Source organism: Sphaerodactylus townsendi, linkage group LG02, assembly GCF_021028975.2.
Source record: "Sphaerodactylus townsendi isolate TG3544 linkage group LG02, MPM_Stown_v2.3, whole genome shotgun sequence".
NCBI classification, from domain to species: domain Eukaryota; kingdom Metazoa; phylum Chordata; class Lepidosauria; order Squamata; family Sphaerodactylidae; genus Sphaerodactylus; species Sphaerodactylus townsendi.
This window is the reverse complement of record NC_059426.1, coordinates 147607211-147625844: the sequence shown is the minus strand read 5'-3', so window position 1 is coordinate 147625844 and position 18634 is coordinate 147607211.

The window sequence follows — 18634 nt, the reverse complement described above, 5'->3', positions numbered from 1 at the left end:
TCCAGGGCCCAAAGATGGCATACTTAGAGAGTTCTCCTCACCATCAAATCTTCCTTAGTAATTATGGGAAAGAAGGAGGTTGTGGTAAACCCTGTCAGCACTTGTAGGCTGCAGTGAGGTCTACAGCATTCCTAAAGACATCATCAGGCATGATGGGACCTGTCCAAAACAGAATGGATCCAACCTTAAATTGGATTAACTTTAGATGTCCACTAGATATCCTCTCAGTTTTCCCCCACCATCAAGTGACAGCTGACTTCTAGCAACTCTTGGGTTTAAGGCAAGTGAATTTCAGAGATGATTTGTTATTGCCTGCTTTCCTGTTATGACCCTGGAATTTTGGGGGGTCTCTCATCCAAATACTAATCAGGGCTGACCCTGTTCAGTTTCTGAGGTCAGATTAGATCAGACTAGCCTGAAGCTATCCTGAAAATCTCCCGATTATCTAGATTAATCTAATTCAAATGAGCTCATTTGCTATTAGATGGGATACCCACTTCTAGCCATGTCCCACAGGCATTCCAAAATTACCTTTAGAAATTGTGTGTAAATTCATCGCTGAACTATATTAAAAGCGTTTTCACCGTTGGAATAATGTCACGGACAACAAAAGTTTTAAATTAGCAACGAATATTCTAAAAGGAATTTAATCAGAAAAATCCAAGGTCTTTTGGGATAATTTTTCCCTTAATATAAATAATCTCCTAAGTATCCACGCTATGAATTATGAATACATTAATTTAGCAAAAAATTACAGCTCAGTATATTACTGTGTTTCTCTTTGCTATCTACTTTCTGTGTGTCTTTCATTTAGAAGCAAGGTAACTTGGGCAGCATTAAATTCTGTAGGGGAAAAATTAATAGCTCTGGCAAACTGTTATAGCACAAATCAGTGAAGCCATATACAACAAAATTGTGCACAATGGTGACACATCATAGCAATCACTAAGAAATTAATAATGGCAAAATAAGATAGTTAAATGTAGTAGGGAAAAAAGGTAGAGAAAATAGCAAAAATCACAATTCTTCTACAAAGCAATTTCCAGCTAAAGTAGTTAACGCAATCCTCATAATTCATTTTCTTCATTTCAGAAATGCATTTCTAGACCTATACTTCCATACTAAATATTCTGAACCTACCAAATTATGCTCCATAATTTGTCTGTTTGGGTTGCATCCTACTCTCTATGCATGATCATAGAGTCAGTTGACTCAGTTGTTACATGAACTGTTCAAATGCACCCAAGACCATTCAGATGCGTCCATTGCGCTTTCATGCAGCTATTCCTCCTTTTCTGTTATTTCTGCCTACAGCTATTAAAATTCACTCAGTTACAAAAATACAATTGATTTTTTAAAGATGAGACTTATCTCTTAGATGTCTCTGCATGCCATTGTTGTCTGTCCACCCATGAGACATTAAGGTGACCAATTCTTGAATTCACTTTATGAATAGAAGCTGCTAACTGCAGAGGAGCAACTGTAACCTCTATCTGTGGGTTCTGTGGGGCAGGACTTGGAATGAGTTTGCAACAACAAATTTTAAAAAAAACAAAATGGTTTACTTTCTTAACATATAACATATAACATCAACATTTAACATCACACTTCAAGGTCCTATTCAGGTTGCATTTTCAAGTCCTTATATTTACAGTCTACTGATACTGCCAAGTCCAATTCTTCTTTGCAAGTGGGTTGGCTCCTGAAGACTCCAAGGGCTTGATGAACAGGATTCAACATGATGAAGGTTTTCACTAGTTCCCAACAACATTGCAGTTACCTTAACTAGATGTTAAGGGCTTATACAAACCAAGGTCCGAGTCTGGTAGCCTTGTCTCCTCCAAACTACATGAGCTCTGCAGCCTTCTTCTACTTTGAGTCTCCACCCCTTTCTGGGTCAACCCATTCTGAGCATGGGGGTTACACAACCATCAGCCAATGCAACTTTCCAGTGGCAATCATTCAAATTTTGGGAAAGAAGAATGGTACAAAGAGGGATGATATGTGTATGATATTATTCTCCTTTAATTTAGAGAACTCGATCTTTTAAAAAGTATTTGTTACTTAGAAGAAGAAGAGTTTGGATTTATACCCCACTTTTCTTTCCTGTAAGGAGACTCAAAGTGGCTTACAAGCTCCTTTCCCTTCCTCTCCCCACAACAGGCACCTTGTGAGGTAAGTGGGGCTGAGAGGGTTCTGAAAAATTGTAACTAGCCCAAGGTCACCCAGCAGGAATGTAGGAGTGCAGAAACACATCTGGATCACCAGATAAACCTCTGTCACTCAGGTGGATGAGTGGGGAATTAAACCCAGTTCTCCAGATTAGAATCCACCTGCTCTTAACCACTACACCACACTGGCTCTATTATCCCACGGCATGGTTTGGGTCTGTGACATACGTGGCAGTTGCAGTGCTGCAAAGCTTTTCAGTAGTCTTCATCATGCAGGAACACACCTCCTGCTACATTCCACTGCAACGGCTTTGTTCATGAACATTATGTATGATAGCTTTTACCTTGGTGAACTGCCTGTCTGAGGAGGTCAAGAAGACTCCCACAAGAATGTGCAAAACAGGACTTTTATAACAGGAGTACAACTATAGTAGAATAGAACAGTTCAGGAAGATGGGTTTATAATGGAATAGCTGTTACACAGGGACCCCATAGCCATTTAGGCCATCAGATTGCCTCACAGTCAGGTCAAAGAATCCCCTTCTAGCTTTTATAACCAGAGAAGCAACAGCAAGGGGAATAAGCTACTTGATCAGACTTAGAGGAGGGAAAAAATGCCAGAGAGAGAGAGAGAGAGAGAGAGAGAGAGAGAGAGAGAGAGAGAAGCTTGACTTGCTAAGATCATTTTACATTCTAGCCACACACATATGCAAAAGATTAGTGTTTGGGACAACATAGGACAAAAATTACAACAGACAGGGATTCTTCAGACAATCTTTAACACTTCAAAGACAGTATACTGGTATCATTCTTGAATTAATGTATTAAAGCAAAAACTCATATCCTGAATCCCAACACATCAGTAAGTAAATATTCAATCATTGTTTTTTGAATGAATCAGGATATCTATACAATCTCAGCTCACAGTTAGCTTTGCCCTAAATATTAGCCAAGGAACTATGTTTTCTCAGCCTTGAAATTAGCCAATAAAATAATTTAATTTGACTCCACTATTACAGGACACACACTCCCCCTCCCCCAGGCCAACATAGGAAATTAAATGTTGTATACATGGTCTGAGACTCAGCTATACACTTCAGTCAGGTTTTTCCATCTAGCTTACCTCCACCACTAAGGAGACAGCACATGATCTCAAGACTGGTAGCCACTTCTCCCTAATTTATTTCTCTCACTAAGGCTCATGGTCTCCACACCCTCTCTCCCTATTGCTATGTCACTGCTCCTGGTTCCTGTCATATAACTTCCCTTTGTCTCCCCCAACTTCCTTCCCCAGATTCCTTGATACTCTGGCTACTGTCAGGCCCACCCCCTTGTCCTGCTTCCCAAAATAACTCTTGCTCTCAGATCCACAAGTCTTCTTTTTGCATTATCTTTCATTTTCTTTCCCCTCTCTCATTTAGCCTTCTTTCTCTCATGTTCTCCTCAGATATGCACAACTTCATGCAACTCTCTCATGGATTAGCCACAATTGATACGTAACCAGGCAAATATTTTAGTAACTGTTTGATCGGGACTTACCAGAGTACATTTTTATAGTACTTTATTCTGATTTACCGATACTTTGATTGCCAATTGCCTTTTAAATTTCCTTTCAGTTTTGCCTTCAACCTATCAATTTGTACTTAATAAAAGTTAACCTTTTATTTCTCATTATTTTATAAGAAATAGTGTCCCAACACAATCAGTGAATACAAAGGGTCAAATCCCAAGAAGTCTAGAGGTGGGCCTGTGTGAATGGCCACATATATGAATCCTTCATCAGTCTGAGGGTAACATAAAATTGCAGTCTACCCCAATGATTATCATAAGTATCACCTTGCTTTTACTCCATTATCTTCTGTATTTGTAATTCCACTTGCTACATAGTTTAGAGATACCTTTCCTTAAACAGTTGTTTTTGTATTACTTTCTAATTCTGTAATCCTATTCCTATTGAATTGTCCATTGATTATTTTATGCTGCTTGCATAATTTCATATGCTGCAATCTGTCTTAAACGCTAGTGAGAAAGACTTCACAAGAATAAACTTCACAAGATGAATATTGCCAACGCTATCATGGTGATTTGATCAAAAACTTGCCTCGTATGAAATCGAGGAAGTTCAGATAAGATAAATTCACCGGGCAATCATATTTGTGTCAAAGTTCCTGTTATACTTATTCCTAGTTCACTATGTGGCATGACTAAATTATAACTCACGCTCAGAAGGAATTGCATGCCCTTTGTACTCCATTAATATTTATGGGCATCTCATTTTTGTCAAAACCAGAAATAGGGATGCTGTAACTTCCACCATGAATAGATTTGATGGTTGAACTTGAGAAGGAGCTACTCAGCAGCGGTCGTGGTAACAGCAGAAGCAGTTCAGGAAAAGAAAACACAGGAACCCAGGCGTTGTTCACTTCAAAGAACAGAAGGGTTTTATTCCTTGTTTCTAAAGTCACAAAACAGTCTGACAGAGTGCAGCGCAGCAACTGGATAACCAAAGCTCGCATAGACCAAACTGTTCTGTGCATACATATAGAGACATTCAACCAATCAGGGAGCAGTGATGCAATCACACATGATGTGCTTAGTCATGGTTGCATCACCCACTGAAACTAGGTGAAAGGTAGAGTATTGCATCAGCCAAGCTGTCAAGTAGATTTTGGTGATCTAACTGTCAAGTCCTAACACCCCTTCCCAAAACTACTATGACAGCACCTTTATTACTTTCAGCTGTTCTAACATTGTCTGATGCTTATTCTGTGACACAGCTTTGGTAAACACATCAGCAACATTTTGCTCTGTCTCAACATAGGCAAGTTGAATAGTTCCATTCTGTACTAGCTCTCTAACATTCTGGTACTTTACCCCTATGTACTTAGTTCTTGTCTTCATGTTTGCAGTCTCTGCTAATGCGATGCAGGTCTGTGAATCATCAGAAAAAACCACGATTATAGAGCTTTTTTTTATTGGATTCACCTAACTCCATGATTAGCAGTGTCTCAACCCAAAGTAGTTCCTGAACATGTTTTCCAGAACGCAATGCATGCAGAACTCAGCCTCAGAAAGTGGACGGAGGCTGATTGTGGTCTGTTTTTCTAGAACACCAGGTGATAGCTTCACATCACCATACTGAATGACAAAACCAATTACCAGGACTTCCTGTCACCACAGTCTGCAAATGAACTATCTGCAATATGCACGCCAACTCTGTGCTTTCGTGGACTGGAATCAGTAAACCATGATCAGCAGTTCGCTTTTTAAGTACCCTAACCACCGCGTTTAACACCCTCCCAATCATGTTTGCTGGGCTTGCTAGCTTTTTTCTGCTTAGTGCACTAACAGCAAAGCGGCTATATCTGGGCGTGTCCAGTTAGATATATGTAGGAGACTACCTACAACAGATTTGTACAGTTCAGGGATTGTTGAACTCCTCACTTTCATTAACTTTCTGAAAGAGATCTAGGGACATTGGTGTTGTGGCAACCCTTGCCTTTGACAATCTAGTGCTTGCGCGCACCAACTCATTTATTTTGTTCTTCTGACTTAGGAGATAACCTTTGCTTTGGTGTAGATATGACAGTCAATACCCAAGTAATGTTTGATAAAACCCTAAGTCCTTTAGAATTTTATAGCCATGTCACTGAGTTGTTTGTACAATTTTGTCAAGAGTTGTTGTTTAGATCTTACACACACACATATATCATCAACATAACAAAGAAGAGCCATGACCTCTTGATTCTTTTTTAGTTCCCCTGATGTATAAGCATTGCATCAGCAACAGACTTCTTAAACCCCATTTTAAGCAATGTACTGTTCAGTTCATTATACCAGTTAGCACCAGCTTGTTTTTAAAACCATACAAAGAAAGCGATGCAAAAGATAAACAGTATTTGGGTCTGCTTCTTTAGCATACCCTGGTGCAGGAAAAACTTCAGATAAATTGCTTCCTTCAATTTAGCATTTAAAAAAAGCACACTGGAAGTCATAATGCTTCACCATAAAGCCTTTCTTACTAGCTAATGCAAGCATAGCTCTAATGCTCAAAGAAGAGACTCAGAGGTAGATTGCCCGTTGGGAGAATAAGGTCTGGTCATGAATTCAATGCAAAGCGGGTCTTGCTTGTACCGCAAACCCTGGGCGACAAAGCCTAGCTTTATACCTTTGAAGTACCATTTGGCAACTCTTTCCTCCAGAAACACCCAGCTTTTGACCCAATTGCCTCTCCTCTCTCCTTCTGGCAAAACGGTCTTGGTAAACACCTGTTGTTGCACTAAGGTATTATACTCCTCAGCCATAGCTTCCATGCCAGAAGCTCTATTTCCAGCTGGCGGTATTGCTTTAACATCTCTTTATAGGAGCTTGGCTCTGATACCTGTGCTTGACAAACATAGGCGTTTTTGAGAAAGCCCTTTTACCTGTCAGGGAGGTATCCCTTTTGTGAACCCTATCAGAGTCACGAGGCACCTTAATTTGTTTCTCATCTTCTCACTACTGCTAGTGTCACTGTCTTGCAGCCCTCCCCCTTCTCAGCTTTCTTCCTTGGACGTTTGCCACTACTGGAAGCAGTTGGTTGACCTTGAGCTGCTGCAGGCTGCTGCCTGGCAGTTCTGGTAACCTTCATGCTGAGTGAAAGGTAGCAAAACCTCTGTGTTAGCATGGATAGTTTCCCATCCTGCATGCTTTTCAAAGTTAGCACTTCGAGAGATCACAACCTTCCCATAGGAATGTGCAAAACGAAAAACCTTTTGTCTCAGATTCATAACCAAGAAACCTCAATCTCACCCACCTCTGATCCCCCTTCCGCCTTTGGAAGCGTCAGGTACCAGCACATTGGCATAACTGCCAAAGATATGCAAATGATCCAGAGATGGATCTTTCTGGTACAGCAAAAAATAAGGAGTCTGGTTCACACTAGAAGACCATACTCTGTTGGTCAAGTATGTGGCAGTGTTCACAGCCTCAGCCCAGAAATGTTCAGGCATGTTGGCATCCAGCAGCAAACACCGTTTTATAGTATGTAGAACCCCAAATTTCCTCTCAGCAACCCGCTTCAAAAGGAGAGAAAGGGTTGGTCTTTCTGTGGCTTGATAATGCCTTTCTTTCTCAACCAGTTCTGGAACCCAGAACCCAGGAACTCACCTCCTCTGTCCGTTTGGAGGCAAGCCACTTTATGTGAAAACTGTCTTTCCACCATTGCCACCCACTCTTTAAACCTTGGGTAAGCCTCAGCTTTGGATTTCAGGAAAAGACTATAGGTGAACCTGCTATAGTCATCCACCAAAACCATGTGGTACTTTGCATGCCCCTGGCTGGGTTGAAATGGTCCAGAAAGGTCTGCATGAATTAAACCAAATGGCCTATCTGACTGTCTGGTGCTTTTCCTTGTAGAAGGAAATGCCTTTACTTTGGCCTTACTGCACACAGTACAATCAAGATAATTAGGACAGGACTTGGCTTTCAAACCACACAACCTGGACATGTTTCCTAGCACTTTGAAACTGGCATGTCCTAGCACACGGTGCATATAATGAATACAGTCATCATGCATAGGTTTGTTAACTGCATTAGCCATACTTTGTCCTACAGCATTGTTATTTAGCTGATAAAGGTTATTCTGCAGTATACCCGTGGCACAGACTCTCCCTTGTTTCTTAATAGAACAGGTCTGCCCACTAAATTCCACCACATAACCCTCAGCTGTCAATCTAACAACGCTTAACAAACAAAATTCAAATGAAGGCACAAAATATACATTACTCAGAGAGCCATTTAGAGCAGGAACAAATGTTGATCCTTGTAGTTGCACCTTTGCTGCGGTGCCATCAGCTAAACAAACGTGGTCAATAACAGGTTGGCGCATCTGGTCAGTAAGGAGACTTTCCTTATTCACTATATGCTCACAACAAGCAGAGTCACTGGGCCCTAGTGAGTTGGAGTCCCTCTCCTTGCTTGTTACCAGGAAAGTAGATGCTTGTGATTCCTGTCTGTCAGCCCTCGCTTTCCAAGGTGGCTTGTTCTTCCTCTGCGCCACTTTTGCATTTGTACAGGCCCGTGCAAAATGGCCAGGATTCCCACAACGAAAACATTTTTTCACAGCACAGGAAGTAGGGACGGCAGAATCAGCAGGAAAATCCCTCTCGCGATGATTTCTCAGCCGTGCTCTCAAGCTGGTAGTCCCTCTGCTTCTGGTGGTCTAGCAGCTTGGCAGTGACGTAATCCAAAGTCAGCGTAGATTCCAGCGACGCTCTGGAAACTGCATACCAACTGGTCCCAGCTGCTATCCAATGACGAAAGCAACAGATAAACTTTGTAGGGAGTCTTCAAACTGTAAACCTCGATCAGCGAGCTGTGCAAAACAGTTCACGCATGACTGCTTCAGATGCTCAAACACAGATCCTCCTGGCCTCAGTTTGAGATTGTAAAGTTGTCTTGTGAGGAGGACCTTTGCCCCAGCCGACTCACGCTGATAGATGCCTTTCAAAGCCGCCCACGCCTTGGCTGCAGTCTCAGCTTCTCGCAGATAAACCAACTGTGAGTTTTCCACTGCTAGCACAATAGACGCACGTGCTTTTTCATCTGCACGTCGCTCAGCAACTGTAGGGGCCGCTGGAGGGGTAGAGATAACATTCCACAGGTCCTCACGAATGAGATAGCTCTGCATCTTCTGGCTCCAAGCCACATAGTTATGCTCATTCAGCCTCTCAAACAGCAAGCCGGACATAGTGGAAGCCATGGCAATAACTGAGTCACACAGCACGCAGTACACTCACTGTTACTCACGAGTAGCACGTAGGAGCTGGGCCCATAACCTGAGAAGGAGCTACTCAGCAGCGGTCGTGGTAACAGCAGAAGCAGTTCAGGAAAAGAAAACACAGGAACCCAGGCGTTGTTCACTTCAAAGAACAGAAGGGTTTTATTCCTTGTTTCTAAAGTCACAAAACAGTCTGACAGAGTGCAGCGCAGCAACTGGATAACCAAAGCTCGCATAGACCAAACTGTTCTGTGCATACATATAGAGACATTCAACCAATCAGGGAGCAGTGATGCAATCACACATGATGTGCTTAGTCATGGTTGCATCACCCACTGAAACTAGGTGAAAGGTAGAGTATTGCATCAGCCAAGCTGTCAAGTAGATTTTGGTGATCTAACTGTCAAGTCCTAACAGAACTGACCATGGCAATGTGAGCCAATCACTCAGTCTGTTCAGTTCAAGCCAAACAACTGTGAATGCCTTCTGACCCACTTTGTACCCACTTTTCTCCAAAACTATGTTTGGGCAAAGATGCTACTGGTTCAAACTGATTGGCAACCATTAATTTCACTAAGGATTTCACTTAAACCAACCCAAAAAAGGTATGGAGTGATCTAATTGTCTATGTAAACAATTGCCTGCTGAATAGAGCAGTTATACAACAAGGATGGGGATAACAGAACTCAATCAGACTGTGTCAAAACACACATGTATAAAAAGCTAATTGTGCTATAACCAGTGGTTCTCATCCTGGGGGTCAGGACCCCTTTGGGGGTCGAACGACCCTTTCACAGGGGTCACCTAAGACTCTCTGCATCAGTGTTCTCCATCTGTAAAATGGATAAATGTTAGGGTTGGGGGTCACCACAACATGAGGAACTGTATTAAAGGGTCGCGGCATTAGGAAGGTTGAGGACCACTGTGCTATACTGTGTGATTTGTGAGGAATACTGTGAAATAATTTTTGAACAGTTCAAGAAACTATCAAACGGATGCTCAAACACTCAGGTACCCATTCATAACTGTGAAACATTGCACAGGCAAGAAGAGATTCACTTAAGGTGTGTCTAGTCCAGTATTCTGTTTCCCATGGTGGAATGCAAATGTTCCCAGAAATCTGTAAGGAGAATATGGAGGCCAGAGCATTCCTCTGTTGTTCCTCCCCACCCATAATTGGTATTGAGATGCAAGCTGCCTCTTTGGAGAGAGGCAAGCAGGAATGCAGCCCTCCCTCCATATTTCAAACAGTTAATCAATACTATCACCAATATTCTGAGCAGACTTACACTCATGCAGTTCTGCCAGCTGAATCAGGCCATGAACTGCACATACCGCACCCTTCTGCATATGGAGGTCCTCATTCAGCTAGGGGAAAAAATGCATTCAGGAACATGTTTCAGCACAACTGTGTTCCCCTCTTTCTCCAAGCTAGATTACTTTGTGTTTGGGGGGGTTTTCCTGCATACTTTTTGTTGTTGTTGTTAGATCTTCAGAGCAACTCTTGGCATCAAGAATGTTCTCTAACCTTCAGGGATGCCTGTTTGCCAGCAGCCTAGGGGTGGAGAAAAGAAAGGCAAGTTTTAAAATGCGTATGTTGTTCTTTCTGTGCCATAACAAGCTTGGCATGATACCAGGAATGGTAGAATCTCTCTCTGTGGATGACTCAGATAGTTGAACCAGCTGCACTCCAATTGCGCTGAAAATGGATGCTTTGCAAATATTCTCCTTGAATAAAGGTTTGAATTACAACAAAAAAAAGGGGGGGGGGAAAGTTATCTGACCAGTCATCTCTTGCTAAACTGTTGTACAATTTGCATATAAACTTCATTTCTTTTTTTAATTACACAGAGCTAAAATGCATTCATTTTCCCTTTGATTATGCCAAACACCTGTGACTGTCACAAATTCTAATTTCTTATTTATTTACTTGAAAGCAATCTTATTATCTAAATGATTGAAAACATCAAAGGCCTTCATTATTGATAGGCTACGCTGTCCATGTCCTTGGGATGATAAAGATGTCTCTCTGCTTCCACAGCCTCAAGTATACTCTTGATGAGAAAAGAAGACATAACATTTGGTAACCAACAGTTCAGTTCTATTGGGGGGGGGGACTGAATCTTGTTGTGGACGTGGTATGGGGCTGCACTGATGTGTTTGCTCCCTTCACCTGGCAGAGGGGGCAAAAGTGCCAGTGGCCAGCCACACCACACCTCTGTGGTGCTGCTGCTCATGGTAGGGGCACCCAAAGAAGTGCATCTGAAAATGATTTGAACAGTCAGGTAGGTTCATATGGATGTAGTTATACTGGCTTCAAACCATATAAGGCTTTAAAGGATGGATTCTGCACAGGGCAAATATAACGGGTGTAGGGCACAATACAAACAGCTGGGTGGGGGGTGGGACTTCATAGGTCTTATCCCCCAAACAAGTTTGTCCTGTTTTATTTCCCTCAAGACAGGATTTTTTTAAAAAATTGCTAAACCAACAATTCTTTTGCAAAATCCAAGGTTGGAGCCTCTCCCATGAGAGCAGCCAAGGAAAAGACACTTTATTTCTCTCCGTTCCACCCGTTCATTGAATGTTCTGTGCCAGAAAACAGCCTCTTTTCCCCTCAGATATCTTTGCTGTCTGGAAAGCGCTCCAGAAGCTGTCCCTTTTTAAGATTTCCCCCAGACTTCTTATTCTGGGTGTGCAGAGAGAAAAGAGACAGTCACCTCTTTTTAAGACATCTTGTCTTTTTTGTTGTCTTTTTTGTGCTGTGCGGAAAGGATCACATTTAATTTCCCCAACACATTCCGTACCCATTGCATGTTTCCAGGCAGTCTTCAGTAATTTAATTTAGTAATCTAATCTAGATATTACCACAGTGGCATGATCTTTTCTACACAGAAAGGGTCAAAGCTGATTCACCAGCTGTGGAGTAAGAATCGAACTTGTTATCCCTTACATGGGTTCTTGATCTTAAATCACCTATAGGTGCAAGCAGCCTGGAAAAAGCGTTGTGATATCAAGTAGCAGGAAGCAGGAAAAAGATTGTTAGTTTAGAAATTGACTGATGGTTATAAAAGAATCATAGGGTCAGGTGGCACAAACGAGCCAATCATGTTACATTGCCAATTAGAAGTAACAATTGGCGTGAACTCATCACCACTATCAGATGGTGATAGCTTCAAAGGGCCTGTTGGAATAGCCATTGGATAAACAATTTGCAGCTGCGGCCCATCTCAACCTTCAGCTCATGATCTAATCAGGGACAGCTTGAGAAAGCTGAAAGAGGGCAGCAAACATGCATTATTTTGAGAATCAATCTTTCCCATCATGGCTGCGCTTTAGCAAAGAAAGACAATTTCTTCACACCAAATTTGGGCACTTCTTTAACAAGCTTAGAAGTTTTATTTTCTCCCCCTCCATCAACAGATTTTTCTTTCCGCTTTCCAAAATGTCAACTCCTATTTTGGCCTTTTGGATTAGGTGCAACTCACATTCCAAACTGGACTCCTCCTGCCAGAGTCATCTGAATTTCTGTGGCTCTGCAATGAAAAATGAATCACCCCCACTTACCTCTCAACTTTCCACTAAGTCCCTGTGCCTGAACAGAGTGAAACTCACGAATTATCCTTTGGGACTGCCAACTTTGGACTCCAATCCTGGGGAAGAAGGCATTTCACCACATAGCATATCCCAGTAATTCTATCCCATATCCAGGGAATGTTACCAAGCTATTGGGTAGTCTTCATCAGACCAGCCCAATCCAGTTCACTGCTATAGTAATTCAGGCACTTTACCTGAGTTGACTTGTGATCCCTTGTTTTCTATTAAATTATCAGAACACTAACCGCAAGCCTAATAATAATGTTATGCAAATTGATCTGAAATAAAATTGGCTGCATCTAATGGTTTACATTAGCAACGGAAGAATGATAGAATACATCACAGACTGACATTCAAAGGATAACGATCCCCATATCAGAACACAGGTGCTGTGACAGATGCTGTAAACATAGCAAAGAGCAGACTGAGTGATTGCCTCTTAAGTTTGCTAGCTGTACCAGAAATAAAGCAATGAACATTTACAAACATCATACAAAGACAGCCAAAAATAGGAGAGTAGAACTCAGGTTTCTGATTTTAATAGGTTTGCAAAATCCAAATGACCTAAGAAAAACTAAGAGATGTTGTCATGGCTCTTAAAGCATATGTGTATGATTTAAATATTTTTGAAATATACACACACTTGCTCACCTTGCTCTTGCATTTCCAATTGAGACTCTGAAAATCACATATAAGAAGCAAATCTAAGGGATACTGCCTACTAATGAAAGGCAACATTAGTTGGGAAAGTTTTAAAAATAGTGAAGACTGAGCTACACCTATACTAGCTTTCCCCAAGTGTTTTCATTGCCATGAAAGATTGGTCCAGGTTTACTCTCATACTTGCCCCCCAGGCCCCCTCTCAGGCGTGGATTGGAGCAGGGCGTGGGTGGATTGGATTGGATCGGATCAGGGCACGTGCATGGGCAGGTCCGTTCCTGGTGCACAGCAATGACAGAAATGGCAGGCAGCCACAATGCTAGATGACAAATCGTCCGTAGGACACTTCTCCACATGGCGGACAGCATGGGGAATCAAACTGAAGTGGCAGAAAATGGTGGGTGGCAAGGGGCAGAAAAATAAAACAAGAGCTTTAAAAATTAGATGGGAGAAATAAAAAGTTTTGTCATCTTTGCACTGCAAGCAGAAAATATTTTGAAACTGTTTCAGGAAAAAAGATCACCAGTTTAGTGTTTCCAAAATAAACCATTTTGTGCTGAAATAAAATGTTTCCTAAATGTTTTGGCCTTAAAGTTGTGCGAAATTCCTTCAGAAAACATTGTATATTCCAGCCTCAAGTTGTTTTATTTGTGTTCTGTGGAAAGGGCTCCAGTCTGTTCCTAATGGCAAGGTTGTGCCAGGTCATCAAGTTCTTTGCTTTGGGAGATACATTCGAAGTAGCTTCCTTATTTCACTACTTCTATAAGAAGTAGCTTCATTTCTGTTCTCTAAAGCCCTCTGTATAATGCTGAATGACCTTTATTTAGGACACACCATAGATGATAATCAGGTGAGTATTTTCCTAACATATTGGGAACTTGTCCTTTTTGGATCCATTTGGAAGTGAAAATAACAGATGCTTCTCTTTCATTGCAATAATAAGTCAGAGATGGAGATGCTGTTTTCTGGCAAGTGTAATATCTGCACCAGTTCTGTATCGGAAATAATCATAAGGAGCAGCAGTGGCGTAGGAGGTTAAGCGCGCGTGTATCTAATCTGGAGGAACTGGGTTTGATTCTCCGCTCCGCCGCCTGAGCTGTGGAGGCTTATCTGGGGAATTCAGATTAGCCTGTGCACTCCCACACATGCCAGCTGGGTGACCTTGGGCTAGTCACAGCTTCTCGGAGCTCTCTCAGCCCCACCTACCTCACAGGGTGTTTGTTGTGAAAGGGGAAGGGCAAGGAGATTGTAAGCCCCTCTGAGTCTCCTACAGGAGAGAAAGGGGGGATATAAATCCAAACTCTTCTTCTTAAAGTCAACAGGGGTTGCTATGGTTCATACAGGAGAATACTGCACAAACAATAAATGAAGCTTACACTTTTCAAACAATTTCTCCCAGAATTCACAGCTTTTGTACTAAATCAGAACTGGGTCAGAGGAAACTTAGATGAAGACAGTCCACTAGCTATCTTTAATGACATCTGAAAAATACATTAATCAAACCACTTTATTTTACATTTCTGTTAATATGGCTGTAGAAAGTTCAGAGAGGAATACATTTGGGAATCCTTGTGGCATTCTAATTCATTGAAAGAACAGCAAAAAATGTAACAACAAAGTGCAGTAAAAATCCCGATAAACAACAACATTTCCCATACTTAAAGCTACAGTGAAGCAATATAAAGTGCAAAACCATGCATATTTAATCATTAAAAGTGCAATCCTATCCAGCTAAGGTGCATACAACAGAAATATAACTGCATGTGAATGAACAGTATGCAGTTATCAACATATTAGTCCAATAATCAAGGGAGGCATACTGTGTAAGGCTGGGCAAGGCATCGTAAGTACATAAGTCTCAAATTGAAGTCATTCAATAATGGATTCCCAGGTATACTCCCATTTTGTGGTCAAAACTTTGTCAGCATGTCTCTACACACTTACCAGTTAAGGGTACGTGACATTTCTGACTTTGTTTCATAGAACATATTATCTGGTTTGCCATCCCTGTTTTACTGGCTTAATTGCAGGCTGCTTCTCTTTCCTCTGTTAATGCAAGTTGCACCTTTAATTATTAAATTTGCATGGTGTTGGACTTTACATTGCTTCACTGCAGCTCTAAGTGCAGGAGTGTTTGTTATTCTAATCTGCTGTTTATCCGTTTGGGGAAATATAAGCTAATAAACAAAATAAATGTTTCATTCTTATCAGCCCTGACATTTATGTGAATATTTATTTCTGTGAGCGTGCACAGGCATAAAATGATCACCCTATATAATACTGCATGTGTGGTCAATATATTTCAGTGTATGCATACTGAAATCACAGACATGGCGAGGAAGGAAGGCAGGCAGCAATGGCAAGGTAACAATGTTGAACTGGCAAAGATGGAGTTTTCAATGGCATCAAATGCAACAATAGGGAGGAAAAAGAAAAGGCTGAAGAGTGAACTACATACCAGATACAAAAAAGGTAATCCCCAAATCACATATTAGATCCCAGTGTGACATTTTGCTCTGGCAGGTCCTGGGCAAAACATATAAGAAGACACAATCCCAATCTAGCAATGTCCTCCTGTTGGTATAGCAAGTGTCAGCTCTTCAGTCATGAAAGAATTAAGGATGCTGTTTGTTAGTAAATATTAGCATAGCCAATAGGGCATCAAGTAACTAGGTATCTGCGTTAGTGAAGTGCATAGATTATGGTTTGAAAGCATGTAGGCACTTTGGAGGAAGGTGTAAACTTTCTTAGTTGGAGTCTCATCTTCTCAAAATGTTGATGTAGAATGTACCTCAGCTTAGAGTGGATGTTTTATTGTTTTGCTACCATGTTACCCATGTTACCCAGTCAGGTGGCTGGCATGCAAGGGAAGGAAGGGAGGGAGGGAGGGAGGGGTGGCATGCAAGGGAGTGAGAGGGGACTTGGCATCTGGACATGGCCCACCCACCCTAGCGGAGAGAGAGGGAGGGGGAGGGAGGGAGGGAGGGGTGGCATGCAAGGCAGGGGAGGGTAAAGTTTCTTAGTAAATTTTATGTGTGGTTGTCTTAGCATCTATGAAATGTATTCTCTGCTGCTCTTCCTAGTGAGCATTCTGCCTATCACATTTTGTGCCAACTGAAATCTTCAAAGGCAAGTCCACTTAGAGTAATCAAATCTCAATGTGACTAGAACACAAGTAACCATGGCCAGATCTTGATTCACAGTAATGGCTTTAGCCAAAGCTGGTAAAAGTCATTACACATTAAAGGGGAGGTCTATGCAGTCATTGAGGATCTGGACTACTAGCACCTCCTAAACTGTGAACCTAAGTTACAGTTCTTCTGTCCTATCTTGGATAAGCTTCATATTACTGGTTCTGTTCCAGCCCATTAATGCCTCCAAACAATGACTGAAAATGCCATCTGCTTCATCTGATCAGGCTAAAAAGGAGATCCTCTGAAGATGCTAGCCACAGATGCAGGCAAAACGTCCGGAGAGAATGCTGCTAGAACACGGCCATACAGCCCGGAAACCACACAGCACCTCAGTGATTCTGGCCGTGAAAGCCTTCGACAATACATAGAAACAGAGTTGATAACATCTCATTCCAAATACTGAGGTAATTTTTAACCTGGCCATTTAAATAGCATGACTCTAGTATTTTTCATCTTCACTTGCTGAGAGCCAATGTGGTGTAGAAGTTAGAGGGTTGAACTAGGAACTGAGGGAACCAGGTTCAGCTTCTAGATCTGCCATGGAAGTTTTCTGGGTAACCTTGGGTAAGTCATACACACTCAGCTCAACCTACTTCACAAGGTTGTTGTGAAGATTGAATGGAGGAGAGGAAAGCAGCATGATCTATTTTAGGTCCACAATGAGGAGAAATATGGTTTAAACATTTTGGTACCAATCCAACTGGTAACGTCTAAATGTCTCTAGATGCAGTTCCATCCAGCTGGGAGAGGAGACCATAGTTGATAGAATGGAAATCTGCTGCACAATCTAAAAGAATCATCAAGGTCATGCTGTCTTGGACAGTCAAGATCATCCATCAAGTGACAAAGGCAATTTCTTTCTATAACACACCTTTGTCACAGTTCATCCACGAGAGAAAGAATAAGTCTCTGAAGTGAACATATTTTTCATTGTGCTCTTGAATTAAAACCTATGTAGGATGCTGTTGATGGGCTTCAATAAAACTTGCCACTTAGCTGCCCTTGGTCTACAATAAGTGCACATTACTTGGCTGTTTTCACAACAGCCTCTGCAGAACTGGTCCTCTGCATTAACTTTACAAACCAAATACAATCCACCTTCAGCTGCAACAAACTAGTTAAACTGCAAGCAATCCCAATTGATCTCTTAAAAGTGAACAAGTGTTGAAATAATTTGGGGGAGTCACAGTGAATGACAGCAAAATGAATTGTGTTGCTGATTTATTTGGCAATGGCTTGCAGGGTGATGTGCCTCAAGTTCCACCTGCAATCATCTGCGGATCAATGAAACACTTTATTTATGCTCACTCAGTGCTTTTGCTTGTCAATGATGATCTCTTGGCATGCAGCTCGGAAGGGAGATAACATGAACGCAACCTGGCACTCAATTATCCACCCTTGCCAGTCAAATGACATCGACAGACAGCATGTTGTCAACTGCACTGCTCTTAGTCTTAGATGGAGGCCTTGTATTGAAGCTGTTTATCACACACTGGCTGTTTCCAAGAAATCTTTGCACACATCCCCTAGGCAGAAACTAAAGGAGTGAATACAGAGACTCCAGCCTTCATTTCCCCTGACTTAGTTTCATATCTTCACTTTTTTTTCAGTCTGCCATTAACGTATCTCCCAGTTCTAATTCTGCCTGGTGACTTCAAGCAAATGGTATGTAAGTGAGATCCCAAATCAATTCATAGGGTTGAGAAAAGGAAAATGATGCTAACGTTTTATTGAACAATTGCATGATGGTTTACAAGCACTTGGTTCTATGAGAGCTCAGCTGAGATATGGCAGTTTATTGCGCACATATATTGTCAGGATCTAATTAGTCCCTCAGTTGAACACTCCAGCAGAAATGTTTAGGGATGTACACCTCTGATTCTCACATTACTGGTGCAGTTGGAACTGAAAAGATCTTGATCACAATGGGGATCCATGCTACCCTGCTAGCCATTTGGGGAACCTCCTTGGATAGGGGTCACTGACAATGACCTGGGAAACCCATCATGATATTCCAAGTGCTGTATGTGCTAATGACTAGAAATGGGCAAGCTTCCCTGAATTGGAACAAGAAAAGGCTCTTTAGAAAGAAGAGTTACTGGAATATGTTTGCTTGGGGCGGGGGGGGGGGGAATAACCCTCTGAGTATTTTTGAATTGGCTCTAAGTTTCCTGTTTTGTTCTTTGTGCTTCCATAATTCTGGGAAGCAACACTCCTCTCCCTCCCTCCCTCTCTCAGTATTCCATATCACA